Source organism: Mustelus asterias, unplaced genomic scaffold, assembly GCF_964213995.1.
Source record: "Mustelus asterias unplaced genomic scaffold, sMusAst1.hap1.1 HAP1_SCAFFOLD_273, whole genome shotgun sequence".
Lineage (NCBI taxonomy): Eukaryota > Metazoa > Chordata > Chondrichthyes > Carcharhiniformes > Triakidae > Mustelus > Mustelus asterias.
Genome location: NW_027590238.1, coordinates 198,979 through 214,284, shown reverse-complemented (window position 1 = coordinate 214,284; position 15,306 = coordinate 198,979).

Genomic DNA, 15,306 nt, shown 5'->3' with positions numbered 1-15,306 from the left:
CCATAGAACATTCACGAAGCCAGTGTTTCTGTAACAATGACCGAACTTTATTTAACCAGCAGCTGCCAAGGGATCATCAGAGGTTCGAGTCAGCTCTCAAATTGACCAGGCGGACCATCCTGAATAGATCTGATGTTTACAATTCAAAACAGATTAAAAATAGTTTTCTTATCGATCATTCCTGCCTTATTTGAGTTGAGCAACAATCATTTTACTAGATACTTATCAACACTATCCCTGACATGCACTTTAGCCAATTCTAGTTTCCCGTCCAGCATAATGAGGTCTCATTCGTCCATGGAATCCGGTTAGAAAAATAGGGTGGTCATAGTCGGAGATTGTAACTTTCCCAGCATTGACTGGGACAGCCATAGTGTTAGAGGCTTGGATGGAGTGAAATTTGTCGAGTGCATTCAGGAGAAATTTCTCATTCAGTTTCTGGTGACAGAATTGTTAGTGACCTTTGGGACCAGTGACCATAATTCTATTACTTTTAAGATAGCTATAGAGAATGATAGGTCTGGCCCAAAAGTTAAAATTCTAAATTAAGGCAAGGCCAATTTTGATGGTATCAGGCAGGAACTTTCAAAAGTTAATTGGGGGAGTCTGTGGGAAGGCAAAGCGACGACTGGTAAGTGGCACGCTTTCAAAAGTGTGTTAATCAGAGTTCAGGATAAACATATTCCTCTTAGAGTGAAGGGCAAGGCTGGCAGAAGTAGGGAACCTTGGAAGACTCGGGATATTGAGGCCGTGGTCAAGAAGAAGAAAGAGGCACATGACATGCATAGGCAGTTGGAATCAAGTGAATCCCTTGAAGAGTATAGGGGGTGTAGGAGTACATTTAAGAGAGAAATCAGGAGGGCAAAAAGGGGACACGAAATTGTTTTGGCAGATAAGGCACAGGAGAATTCAAAGAGCTTCTACAAATATATAAAGGACAAAAGAGTAACAAGTGGGAGAGTAGGGTCTCTTAAGGATCAACAATGTCATCTATGTGCGGATCGACAAGAGATGGGTGAGATCCTAAATGAATAATTCTCATCAAATTTACTGTTGAGAAAAGCATGGATGCCAGGGAACTTGGTGAAATAAATAGTGATGTCTTGAGGAGTGTACATGTTACAGCGAAGGAGGTGCTGGAAGTCTTAAAGCGCATCAAGGTAGATAAATCCCCGCGACCTGATGAAGTGTATCCCAGGACATTTTGCGCGGCTGGGAGGAAATTGCGGGTCCCCCAGCCTAGATATTTGAATCATCGATAGTCACGGGTGTGGTGTCTGAAGATTGAAGAGTGGCAAATGTTGTACCTTTGTTCAAAAAGGGCTACAGGGAAAAGCGTTGGAAACTACAGGCCAGTGAGCCTCGCATCTGTGGTAGGTAAATTGTTGGAAGGTAGTTTGAGAGACAGGATCTACAAGCATATAGAGATGCAAGTACTGATTAGGGACAGTCAGCATGGCTTTGTGAGTGGAAAATCACGTCTCACAAATTTGATGGAGTTTTTTGAAGGGGTAACCACGAAGGTAGATGAGGGCAATGCAGCTGATGTTGTCTATGGACTTTAGCAACGCCTTTGACAAGGTACCGCATGTTAGATTGTTGCATAAGGTTGAATCTCACGGGATCCAGGGTGAGGTATCTGAATGGATACAAAATTGGCCTTTTGACAGAGTGGTTGTCGAGAGTTGTTTTTCAAACTGGAGGCCTGTGACCAGCCGTGTGCCTCAGGGATCAGTGCTGGGTCCACTGTTATTCGTCATTCATATTAATGATTTGGATGAGAATATAGGGGGCATAGTTAGTAAGTTTGCAGATTACACTAAATTGGTGGCATAGTGGAAGTGAAGAAAGTTATCTTCAGTTGCATCGGGATCTTGATCAATTGGGCCAGTGGGCTGAGGGATGGTAGATGGAGTTTAATTTAGACAAATGCGAGGTGTTGCATTTTGGTAGATTGAACGTGGGCAGGACTTACTCAGTTAATGGTAGGGCGTTGGGGAGAGTTACAGAACAAAGAGATCGAGGGGTACACTTTCATAGCTCCTTGAAAGTGGAGTCACAGGTGGACAGAGTGGTTAAGACGGCATTCGGCATGCTTGGTTTCATCAGTCAGAACATTGAATACAGGAGTTGGAATGTCTTGTTGAAGTTGGACAAGACATTGGTAAGGCCACACTTGGAATACTGTGTGCAATTCTGGTCACCCTATTGTAGAAAGGTTATTATTAAATGAGAAAGAGTGCAGAAAAGATTTTTTTAGGATACTACCGGGGCTTGATTGATTGAGTTCTAAGGAGAGGCTGGATAGACTGGGACTTTTTTCTCCGGAGCGTAGGAGGCTGAGGGGTGATCGTTTACACGTCTATGAAATAATGAGGGGTACAGATCAGCGAGATAATCAATATATTTCCCCAAAGCTAGGGGAGTCTAAAACTAGAGGGCATAGGTTTAAAATGAGATGGGCGAGATAGAAAATTGTTCAGAAGGACATTTCTTTCACACAGAGGGTGGTAGGTGTCTGGAGCAAGCTGCCAGAGGTAGTAGTAGAGGCGGGTACAATGTTGTCTTTTAAAAAGCATTTAGATAGTTACATGGTTACGATGGGTATAGAGGGATATGGGCCAAATGCGGGCAATTGGGATTAGCTTTGGGGTTTACAAAAATGAGCAGCATGGACAAGTTGGGCCGAAGGGCCTGTTTCAATGTTGTCAACCGCTATGACTCTGTGACAATTACTGGGAAGGGGGTGCCGGGATAATCTCGCCAGAGTGTGGATGTTTACTCTTGAAGACTGCTCAGATGGATGGGATATAAACGGTGGTGGGGGGTGCTGTTTAGATGGACAGCGTTTGGACAATCTGGGTTTTCAAAGGGAGAATGGTTACATGTCAGTGGGACTTTTCTGAAGGATGAAGATCTCGGAGTACATGGTGGGGATGGCGAAAACGTGCATGGCTTAAATGGGATTTTAAGTTGTCGAGCGGTTTCCTCATGGTCAGTGTTCATTTACACGGAGGATCACGAAGATATAGAAGTCATGAGTATTCAGCAAAAAGTTATAGATGAAGCGTGTATTGCAGCAGACTGGAGCGATGTAGATAATGAATTTGTCTGCAGAAAGAAAAAGCTGCTGGTATTGTGTGGGGATCTATTAAAAAGGCGCTGTTCAAGGCAGATTGAATGAGAACGAAGACCTAAATTTCGGGAACCACACGCAGGCAGTTGTGTTATATTTGGTTGTCAGCAAGTAACTTGGAAGTGGAATAATTATTTCGATGGCGTTTTTAGCATCTTCTCCTAATTGCGGCCACCCACACGTTTTCCAGTATTCGGGACATATGATTATGATGGGGAGATTATTTTGTTGGCTGCGGTTGGCGTTATTTTTTTCTGGAGGCATTATCTGGTGATAGAGAAATACATAATTGTTTGGAGATGCATATTTATTTCGAGGGCTGAAGTGGGCTCCATCATTTTCTGTGCGCTATGTAACTTCCAATATTTACTCCCAGGCACATCACAGGAAAACTTTAGACATTTGGGCCTTTATCTATGACAACATAAATGAGTGACTGGTGATCATTTTCAAACATATAAGATCCCGAGGCAGCTTCACAGAGTGAATAGTGGAATCCGTTTTCTACTTGTGCAAGAAAATCGGGTCAGTGTGGCACTGTTGAACTTGGAGATGGGAAGATTTCTTTTCTCTGTTCTCAGAAAATGATGGTGGCTGGGCCAGTGAATATCATTGAGTTAAGATCGTTAAATTGTTTATTGCCTAACACGGGACTCAAAAGGTTATAGGGGATGGGCAGAATGTAGATTTGGACACAAACAGATCAGTCATGATCTTATGGAAGAATGGATCCGGTGGGAGTGATCTCCTCCTCATCTCAAATGCTATGTTTTGACGGAAAAATGTTGTTGCTTTATTTTGTCAATTTGCCTGTCGTCATCGAATCAAAATAAAAATGTGGGTTATATTTTGAAATCACGACCTGCAATTATATGAATGTCCGTTTGCGTCCATTTATTTCCCATCCCGAGATGCCCTTGACATATGTCTCGTGCTTGGCTTTTTCAGAGAGTATTTAAGAGTCAACAAGATTGCTGAGCTTGTGACGTCAAGTGCGCCGGACAAGGTAAGATGGCAGATTTCTGCCTGAAACTGTTGTCAAGGTGTACTGTCAATTGGCAATGATTCATGGACATCATTGGTGTTTATTGCCTGATATTTATTCCATTCACTTTTCAACTTCTGCCGTGTTGGGATTGGAATCCTGTTTCCTCCTTGAGATATGGCCTGGTTTTCTGCCAGGACGAAACAAGCGATAATACCACAATGCCACCCACTTCCCCACATTCGTGAGCTGAAATATGTCTGATCCCAGAACAAATATAAAATTTGACATGATTATATTTGCCCAATATATATGGTACCAATAATGTTGCAAGCAGTTAATGTGAAATTTGGTCGATCGAGTGGGATGTAGAGTGAAATTACTGCAGAGAGAATGTTTTTGTTTTTGGTCAGTTTAGAAGTTAAAGTGTACATGTGAAGTGTACTCCAGTGTCTCCAGCAACTCAACTGAAGCTTTTGAAGTAGGGTGCTGGCTGTTGCTATTTTCCTATCTGTCTGCGAAGGACGCTCTAACTCTGCTGAGTTTCACCTCTCCATCTGTTTCTCCTTCATCTTTGGCTGCCGCCGTGTTGGTTAGCACCACCGTGCCAAGATATTTTAATGCAAAAGGCGAAAGTCAGAAGCGAATCTTTGAGAATCAATAAGAAACTGAACTGCGGAGCTACGAGAATGTGGATAATCAAGAAAAATAAAGAAGATGCAGCGTCAGTTCAAAAGATTAAGAAGTTATGCATGTGGGGATTGATCCCCCTCTTCTATTTCAGCATGGCGCATGACTGATAGAGGCTGTTCCCAACCACAAGTGATTGTGGAAAACTGGACCACTATTGCGCCATTACTCACTGGGCCAATTTACTCAATATGTTTCTCCTATTTAATACCCTGTTATTTTCTGTTGAGAAATAAGGAAATTGATATCACCACAGGACTAAAATATCCCATTCATAGTATTGCCTTTCCTGTGGTGTCCCAATGCATAGTTCAATTGCAAGGGGATTGCAAGTTCAATTAATCGAATGCGAATGATTGTCTTGACTTAATTGGCTGCTTGGTTGGTTTCAAGGACAGATAAAACAACGACTTGGGATGTCTCTTGCAGCTCCACAAGTTTCAGAGTTGCGTGTGACATCTCACTCTTGTGAGCGCTGGGAAGAGAGCAGCATGCGGTGTTTAGCTTTCGGAGCGCTGCTCCTTCGTCAGATGGAGTGGAAATGTGCTCTCAAACTTGGCACAGAGACACACAATCAAGTTGCTACCAAATAAACCTGTTGGACTTTAACCTGGTGTTGTTAAAAACTCTTACAGAGAGCAGCAGCCAGCTTTTCAAGAAATATGGCTTTACAAACCCTGCGCTCATACTGGTAATAATGCACTCATTGAGCCATGAAACAGGGACTCACTGGAAAGCTGGAACTCTTACCCTGGTCTGCAAAACGTTCTGTTATCTGTTACTGCCCTCAGGGACAGTGTGCCCACTCCAAGGATTTTGAGTGAGAGGAAAGACATTTCGAACCAAAGATTTTTAAAAAAATTTTAATGTTGGAATCTAATGAATGGATTCGCTGGGAGTTTTGCCTTCAAAGCATAAGTTATCTGCGGTTGAATTACAGATGTGAATGTATTGAAGACCGCACAGTTTTCTGTGATGTCTGGGAGTAAATTAAAGACTGGAGTGTAGTCGAAGGCTTTTGTTGTGGGAGACGTATTGCAAAATAGGTTACTGGGTCTATTTGAATGCTGGAATATGATTGTAGGACTTCCGTCGTTCACGTGATCCATTTCATACATATCGAACATCACAAATATCTGAACGTCTTTCTGATTTCATCATACCGATAAAGTTCTGTTATTTCAGAATTGCACTGACATTGATTTGACAAACACAAGGTCAAAACTTTTAACATCGCCATCAGAATCGAGATAATATCGTCATGAATCATGTTTTGGGTTTCTTTGTACTTTTGTTTCCGGATTCAACTTAAAAAACAGTGCTCGATTTAGCTCCACAGTCATAGAGTCATAGTCATAGAGGTTTACAGCATGGAAACAAGCCCTTCGGCCAAACGTGTCCATACTGACCATTTTTTTAGCTAATCCCAATTGCCCGGATTTTGGCCCATATCCCTCGATACCCACCGTACCCATGTAACTATCTAAATGCTGTTTAAAAGACCAAATTGTACCCGCATCTACTACCTGCTCTGGCAGCTTGTTCCAGACACCTACCATCCTCTGTGTGCAAACAATTGCCCTCTGAACACTTTTGCATCTCTCCCTTCTCACTTTAAGCCTATGCCCTCGAGTTTCCCCTACCTTTGGGAAAATAAGATCACCCCTCAGCCTCCTACGCTCCAGAGAAAAAAAGTCCCAGTCTATCCAGCCTCTCCTTATAACTCAATGCATCAAGTCCCGGTGGCATCCTAGTAAATCTTTTCTGCACTCTTTCTAGTTTAATAAACTCCTTTCGAGTTACATTTTTGTTACTTTGAGGGATAGTTCAATATTCAAGCTCACTTTCCAAGCTTACAGGAGTTCAATTTTCATTTTGATTTATCGGAATCAAATGTCTTTCTTGTGAATTAACAGCCCGTATCTTTTGTTGTAAACGATTTTGCAGCTGTTTGAAGGATGCTAAAATGCTTGTTTATTTCACACAAAGTGGTTCGTATTCTTCCTTTGTGCTTCAGTTTTTGTGTTTTTCTCGCTCCTTGCAGTCCCTTTTCAAATGAGTTATTTTAACTTCGTTTTTTAGCCATATTCATCACTTCTTCTGGAATTCCATAGCTCTTTTTAGCACTGCACATTTTTTGCACAATAAATGAATAAATTCAATACAGTTCGTAATGCGTTATGAATGGTCTTTAGTTAACTATTCACTCGTCGTTATGTCCTTTACATCTGTTTGAGTATCACTAAAGATCACGTTTAAACCAATATCTCTGGTCATTGCCAAGGAAAGATCAATCTGCAAATTCAGTGATTTTACATGACAAGTCCTAATTTCGAATTTTGCAGGTACTTCAGTTATTTTTCATTATGAATTGTTATCTTAGATACCTAGATGCAGCAGTCATAAAATTTGGATCTGCATTTCTTCAGGTGGATAACTAGTCGACAAAGACGTTTCGTTCATTGGAATGAATTTAAAAAATGTGAAATTCCATAGCATCCATCATTTCATTCAAGTTCCTTTCCTGACAACGATGCATGCAGCTCACCAGTCTTCCTTTTGACCAGAATCTTCAATTTTAAGTTGACTATTTAAATCATAGAAACCCTACAGTGCAGAAGGTGACCACTCGGCCCATCGAGACCGCACCGACAACAATCCCACCCAGGCCCCACCCCCATCCCCCCACACATTTGCCCCACTATTCCCTCTAACCTACACACCTTGGGACCCTAAGGGGCAACTTAGCATGGCCAATCAACCTAACCGCAGAACTTTAGAGTGTGAGAGGAAACCCGAACACCAGGAGGAAACCCACGCAGATACGGGGGAGAATGTGCAAACTCCACACAGACAGTGACCCGAGCCTGGAATCGAACCTAGGTCACTGGAGCTGTGAGGCAGTCGTGCTCACCACTGTGCCACCGTGCCGCCTCAATTTAGCTGTTTAGCAACGTCTTGAAATGAAATAAAGAATGCTGTCACATCCTTTGCATACTTAATTCGAATAACGTGTACAAACATAACCATTTCCACACTAAATTTCCGTCCAGAACTACTTCCTTCCTCAGCATTTTCTCGTGCCTCTGCTTTAATCATCGGTTGTTCAGCTGAAATTCTCTCTCTCTCTCCCTCTCCATTTCTCATTCTCTTTCTTCCTTTTCAAACTTTGCCCTTTCTAATTCACGGTTTCATCGCAATTTCCCTTTGAAAAGCCGCACTTGGTCTTCTTTCATTTTCCTGAATTTCATGTTTCTAAATTTCTATGGGGCATCGCTCTCAGCCTGAAATGCCAGTGCTTGCTTGTGGAGCGCCGGACATGAGGGTGGGACGTCCCAGAATTCAGCTGAAATTCTCCATCTCTCTCCCTGAACAAATCTTGCTTTTTAAGTTGAAAAATAATTTCAAATGGAATTGGGGTGAATATATCATACAGGTGATTTGAAATGTACCCAAACCATATGACAGTAAGCGTTTTTACATGGGATTGCATCAGATTTCCAATGATGAGAAACTTTCACTTTGAGATTTGCTTTGTGCAGAATATATTCATCATTGCGACAAAGAAAAACGCAGCTGTTGCTGAGCAGGTTTATGAAGATGGAAACATTCAGAACGCTCTGGAGAAAAACAATCCTTACAGCATGCTGAAAAGCTGAAGCTTTGAAGTTGCAAATCCAAGAGGATCTGAAATTACCAAAATAGTGCGATCCGTCAGCAATAAAGCCATCCACTTAGTGCTGCACTGAATATGAAAATCTGCTGCTTGTCTCTTGAACTGCAGTCGTCGGTGGCCGCTTACCTCAGGTGATTAGAGTGTGGTCATAATGAGAGTAGAGATCTCCATGTACACTGTCCCTACCAAACATCCCCAATACTGGTACAGCACGGGGTTACATAGAGGGTAAAGCTCGCTCTACAATGTCCCATTAATCACTCCCAGGACAGGTACAGAACGGCGTTGGATACGGAGTAAATCTCCATCGACACTGTCCTCATCAATCATTCCCAGGGCAGGTACAGCACGGGGTTATACAGAATAAAGCTCTGGATCTTAGATGTGTAAGTTCTTTCTGGATATGGGATAAGAGATGCCATGGTGAGAAAATCAGCCGACACAGCATTCCATATGAGTTACATTTGCTTATCAGACGCGGTTAGGCGTTCATCTTCAGTGTACCTGAAGAGTCCACCTCGAAATAATCCACCAGAGATTACTGATCAAACCCTAAAAGTATAAATGATGAAAACATTATTGGCCTTGCTTCCAATCTAAATTTACTCATGGTGACACTAATCGCCACTTACTACTTCAATATAACAAGCAATTGTTCCATACAACATTACTGGTCATTTCTCCATGTTGACAATACAGGTGGTAACGTGTTGCTACCTTGTTCCCAGGGAAGTCACAACGGTAATGATCTCGACGATGCACATGAGTTTGGCCTCCTAGACTATGAACTCCCTGATTGAAGTAATATATTGAGGAGTGTCAGGGCTACTGAGATGCTGTGAAAATCTATACCAAACCAGCAATCTATCTGTCACCTGTTAAAAAGGAGTCAAGCTTGGGAATGATCACCCCGTCAGGACCTGGCTTTTAAAAAAATAAAGCAACAGGTGTCATCGTCGAATGTCATGTAACACTCCAATCCTAGAAAAGAGTTTGGGCTAACCTGTGAAGCATCCCTGTATGGCTTTGGTGTGGTGTTAGCACATAGATAGCTCAGTGGAAAGGAACATACAATTAAAAATGCCTCCAGGTCCTTCGCCAGAGCAGAAAGAACGCACGCCCATATTGATAAAGAAGGGTTGGCGGTAATATTTGGAGCAAAATAAAATCTATCAATATATTTATTGGTGGACATTTGTGATTGTCAACAATCACGAGCCGATATTGCGACTATTCAGAGAGGACAAAGCGGTGCTACCGGTAGCATCTGCCCGTGTTCAGCCGAGGGATATATTATTCTCCCACTGCAACTATCAGTTGGAACACCGGCTGGGAGGCCACGTAGCAAACTCATAGGCCACGAGTAGCCTGCTTTAGCAGACACACCACTGATGGTGCCACAAGTAGAAGATACGGTAATGACCATAAATTTTCCGGATGTCCGTCCTGTGGCTGCACGTAACAGAACTTCGGATGCAAAATCCTGGGTCCTCTCAAAAGTGAAACAGTTAGTGCTGATGGGAGAAATGGAAAGACCGGTACATCCCCAATTCCACCCTTATCGGAGCTCACTGCACAAGATGGAATACTGCTCGATGTGGCACGATGGGTTTCTCCATGTCAGGACCGCTGTTCCATACTTGCTGAACTAAATCACAGGAGTGTCCAGAATGAAGATGCTGGCCAGGAGCTATGCTGATTGGTTGGGAGTGGACACGGACATTGTGGCGCTTGTGGGTTGTTGCCAACAATGCCAGCTGGGGCAAGTGTTGCCACCAGCAGCTCGCCTACGCCCGTGCAAATGATTTGGCCATGGACTCTGCTCTGCATGGATCATGCAGACCCATTCATCGGTTCAATGTCTCTATTAATATTGGCGACCGATCCCTAGTGGGTGGACGTCCATAGGGTGCACCCGGCGACCACAACGGTCACTGTAGAGAAACTTCACACCTCCTTTTCCAAGCATAGGATACCGAGGTGCTGATCTCTGACAACGGGACATCACTTTTCCAGCCAGGGGTTTACCAGGTTCATGAAAATGAATGAGATTCAACATATCAGAATGGCACCACACCATCCATTGTCGAACAGCCTTTTGGAGAGAGTGGTCCAGACTTTAAAAGTTGCTGTAAAGAAAGCAGCCCGCAGCCTTAATAGACAACACACTCTCCCAAATGTTACTTGATATCGGAGAAAACCCTCATACCATGATGGGAATAGGGCCTGTGGAATTGCTCACGGGCAGACGACTCCACCTTTGATCTTCCTGAAACGTTTGGTAGAAGAATGGAAACGCAGCAAGAAGCTCAAAGCGGAGGTCATGGCACCAGCAGCCATGGGAGACAATTGGAGGCAGGTGACAAAGTACTGGCTGAAAAATTACGCCAAGGTTCCCGCAGGGTACAGTTGTGTCTGAGGGGGTCCGGCATCCAATAAAATATGCATGGGTGAGGCCATCCAGTAAAAAAACGTCTGGACCAGGTGTAGGCCTACAAAGCCCAGTTCATGCCGAAGCCAACTATGCCCAGCCAGCCACCACCCTGGACCGGGCTCTCCATCAGTTGTATTTAGGATTTTGCTGCCGGAAATGAACACACACATGAAGCCGCGGCTACTCCATTGCTTCCTGAGGAATGGAGTGAACCAGCACTCTGGCACTCGCTTCATCAGAGAGGAGTGACTGCTTGATGTACACCACCCATGTCAGACACTGTCGGCGAAACCAGACCGGCGCCGAAACATCACAAGGGAGGCATGCGGGGCGTGAAGCACCGAGGTTCTTTGGACTTAAAGTGGGAGGGGTGTAACGACCTGAACGAGGCACATGAGGTTTGTCTCTTGGTGTCTCAGCTCCCTGATTGAGTCGATGATTGTGCACTCAATCAGGGAGCCTTGCCTGTATATATGTTGAGGAGTGTCAGGGCTACTGACGATCTGGATTCTGACTTTGTACCTGAAACACTTTTAAGAGTGGAACTAAGATTGTAATTAAAGGAAATCTGGTGAAGGGACAGCGGCCTCTGAGTAATTATTTCAAGAATCACTCAATTATTGTACATAGTTCATAAATACATGCCATTAAAAAACATAGTAAGAAGTTTAATAACACCAGGTTAAAGTCCAACAGATTGATTTGGTAGCAAAAGCCACACAAGCTTTCGGAGCTCGAAGCCCCTTCTTCAGGTGAGTGGTAATTCTGTTCACAAACAGAGCATATAAAGATACAAACTCAATTTACATGAATAATGGTTGGAATGCGAATACTTACAACTAATCATGTATTCGCATTCCAACCATTATTCATGTAAATTGAGTCTGTGTCTTTATAAGCCCTGTCTGTGAACAGAATTCCCACTCACCTGAAGAAGGGGCTTAGAGCTCCGAAAGCTTGTGTGGCTTTTGCTACCAAATAAAGCTGTTGGACTTTAACCTGGTGTTGTTAAACTTCTTACTGTGTTTACCCCAGTCCAACGCCGGCATCTCCAAATCATTAAAAACCATGCCAGCTGGTTGCTCACAACACTGGTGGGAATACATTAGCAGCGAGAGAGGATAAAACATCTACCAGGAAACGGGAAATCTGGGTGAATGCTCTCCAATTAGGACGATAAAACTATTGTTTTGCCGCTGTGATCAAATAAGCGTCCTTAAGTATTCAGAAGGTCGATATGTGACCTATGTTTTAGATGATGAGGCCATGTGCATTGCACATAGTTGTGTTCACACTAACAAAGTGACTAAGGGAAATGTGAGGAGGGCAGATGGGATATTAAAAGTGTCAGGGAATGTGCAGGAAATGTCATATTGAGGACAAACTGGCACAATTGTAAGTCATACACTTTGTCAGAAGAACAGAAACACGGGCTGTTGTTTAAATGCAGAGGGACTACAGAAGACTGCAGTGGAGAAGAGCTTGTTTTTTTCATACATGGATCAGGAAATGTCATCTTACATATACAGCAAAAAATTGAATGTTGACCTTTCCTCAAATAGGACTGCAGCTCACATCTAGGGAATTCCTGCTACAACGGACCAGTGCATTGGGGAGGCCAGAGTTGTTGCGGACAATTTCTCATATTTACATAGTAATAAACTCGCATTGGAGGCAGTTCATAGAATTTACTCGGCTGTTTCCAGGAATGACGGAGTTGTCGTCTGAGAATAAACGGAATAATTTGCGCCCATACCAATTGGAGTTTAGAGGAAAGAGAGCGAATCTTACAGACACATTTCATATTCTGACCCTTTCAATGTCATCGGATATTGTCATTCATGGGACAACCAAGAATTACGGGAAACCGTTCCAAAATAACATGAGAATACTTCAAATTCTGTGTGGATGAAAGTATAGAGTCCGAATGTCAATTTACAATGATGACGAATAACAAATGTTAATAGAGGAAAGAACAGTAAGGGGGATAAACACACTCTGATGTGGTGCAGGCTGACCAGTGTGTGCTGAATTGGATATGGTGGCTGAGAGAATTCACCCCAAACAACAACAGATGTGCGTCATGTTGCTCATTGGAAAATGACCATCTTTGAGTGAATGCAGCTTCAAGTTAGCACTCATGAGAAATGACGTGGAACTTTATTTCCAACTTAAAAACAGAGCTAAAAGTAGGTCAGAACAACAGAGATTAACACAGGTGGCGTCATCTGTTTGTTCAAAATTTTGAAAAAAATCACTGAATAGTGTTGTAACTTCAATACCCAGTGGACATTCCGCAGGTTATCTGTTAAAGACTTTCTGAAAACAACTCAAAGTTTATCTGAGGCAGATTCCCACCAGTATACAGAGAGATAGACCACTACACGAAATACAATGCATCTTCCAATACAATGTGTCAGGAAAATATTCTATACGGTCCTTGCTGTCGTTGGTATTCCTGGTAAATCACAAATCCATTGAAATTGTGTGAATCTATGTGTGAGTCTGTGCCTGGTTTTAATCTGTTTGATGTGCCATATGCTGTTTACTGTGTTATACGCAGATCTGGTGCTGAATATTGTGCACATATCTATGATATTTTCCCAATCGCTTGCACGGTTTAATTCTGGTACCTGCACGGAAAATCAATTTGTGGTCACAATTCTGATCAATTATCAAGAGATTATTTCTTCAGTCTCACAGTACATATTGTTGAATTCGACATCAGAACGCGGAAAGTTTCCGACGGAAAATTATAATCCGGACATCTGCGATTCTATGTTAGATTGTCATTAACTGGAGGGGTACTCCTGACAGCAGTGACCATGTAAAACTTGGGCTGTCAGTCACTGGGAAATTGTGCTGATTGTGAATATCGGAACATGTGATAATGGAACAGGAGTAGTGCAGTCGTACCTTCCCCACCATTCAATAAGATCACGACTAACATGACTTTGTCTCAATTCGAATTTCCTCCCTTCCCGCACTAACACTTGAGTAATTTATTTATCAAATAAATCTACTCAAATCAGCATTGGATGCATTGAATGTCACAACTGCTACAGCTTTCTGGGGAACAGACTCACAGACAAATCACTTTCTGTGATTGATATAAATAATCTCTTCACCTCCCAATACAAAGAGAGACCTCTTATTTTGACTTGGGACATCCATTTGTAGTCTTCCTTCTAAGAGGAAGCACACACTTGGTACCCATTCTTTCAAGAGCCCTCAAGATCTCAAAAACATCAAAGTAAAATACCGCTGATGCTGAAAAACAGGCATTGAAATAGCAAACGTGGAAACATCTCAACTAGTCTGGCAGCGATGGCACATTATCACTTCGTTGTTGGTGGGGGCGGAATGAGATGAGTTTGCTTAGCAGCACAGGAGACCTACTGGGGAGAGGAGAAAACCAGAATCAAGAATGTGATTTTCCATGGCTTGTGGAGAGTGGGGAATGGAAGCGGGAACAAGAGCCATGCAAGGATCTATCAGGGACAATATCGATCCAAACCCTGGTTCAGGGCCACTCGCTTACCTGGAAAGAGCAGGAAGAGGGATCCAGGGAAGTTTTGGAGAGTTTGAAATTAAAACAATTCCTGTCATCGCAGGAAAGTTCGAAGTTCAATGGTTGGTGATGGAGTTTACTTAGAGGTGGGGCCAGAACAGATGGTGAGACTTTCGTGTTATTTAAAGTTTTATTAATCCTACTGAAACTAATTACACTATGGAAGTCAATTCTTCATATTTATAATATTATTAATGCAAGAATCAGGCTATCTATTTGGCAATATGTTTCAATGTTGATGAGGTTTATTGATATTTTTACAATGTATCAATAGTGGTAAGAGTTGTGGTTTATTAATGATGGTATGGTTTGTTGAAACAGTTGCTTTTATTAAAATTGAAAGGAATAATGGCATTGAAAATTGTATATTGAGTAGTTATGTTTACTATCAGCAGTGTTCAAGTGATCAAGTGCAATGGACAGGAGACAGCAGAAGCAGCACCTCTGGAATGGGCCATCATCATCTCAGGGATAATTCGGCCACAGTCAACGTTTATTCCCAGCAAAGGGAGAGGCAGAGAGAACAATTACAGTGCTCACTGCATACCGAGAAAGACAGGGATTAAGTTCAATAAGAAAAAGTAAGAAAAGATCGAGGATGTTTACGTGACGAAGTACCAGATTCATTGTCGAATGAGAAGAGCACTTGCAAACAACTCAAATAAGAGAAGCAAAGGGAAAGCAGGATAAAATAATGGCATCCTGCGGTAAGAGAATATCACAGTTTTAATTTGAATAACAGATAGTAAGAGGACGAATGGGACGAATGGTGGTGGTGGGGGGTCATTTATGATTGGCGATAGAGGTCATAGTT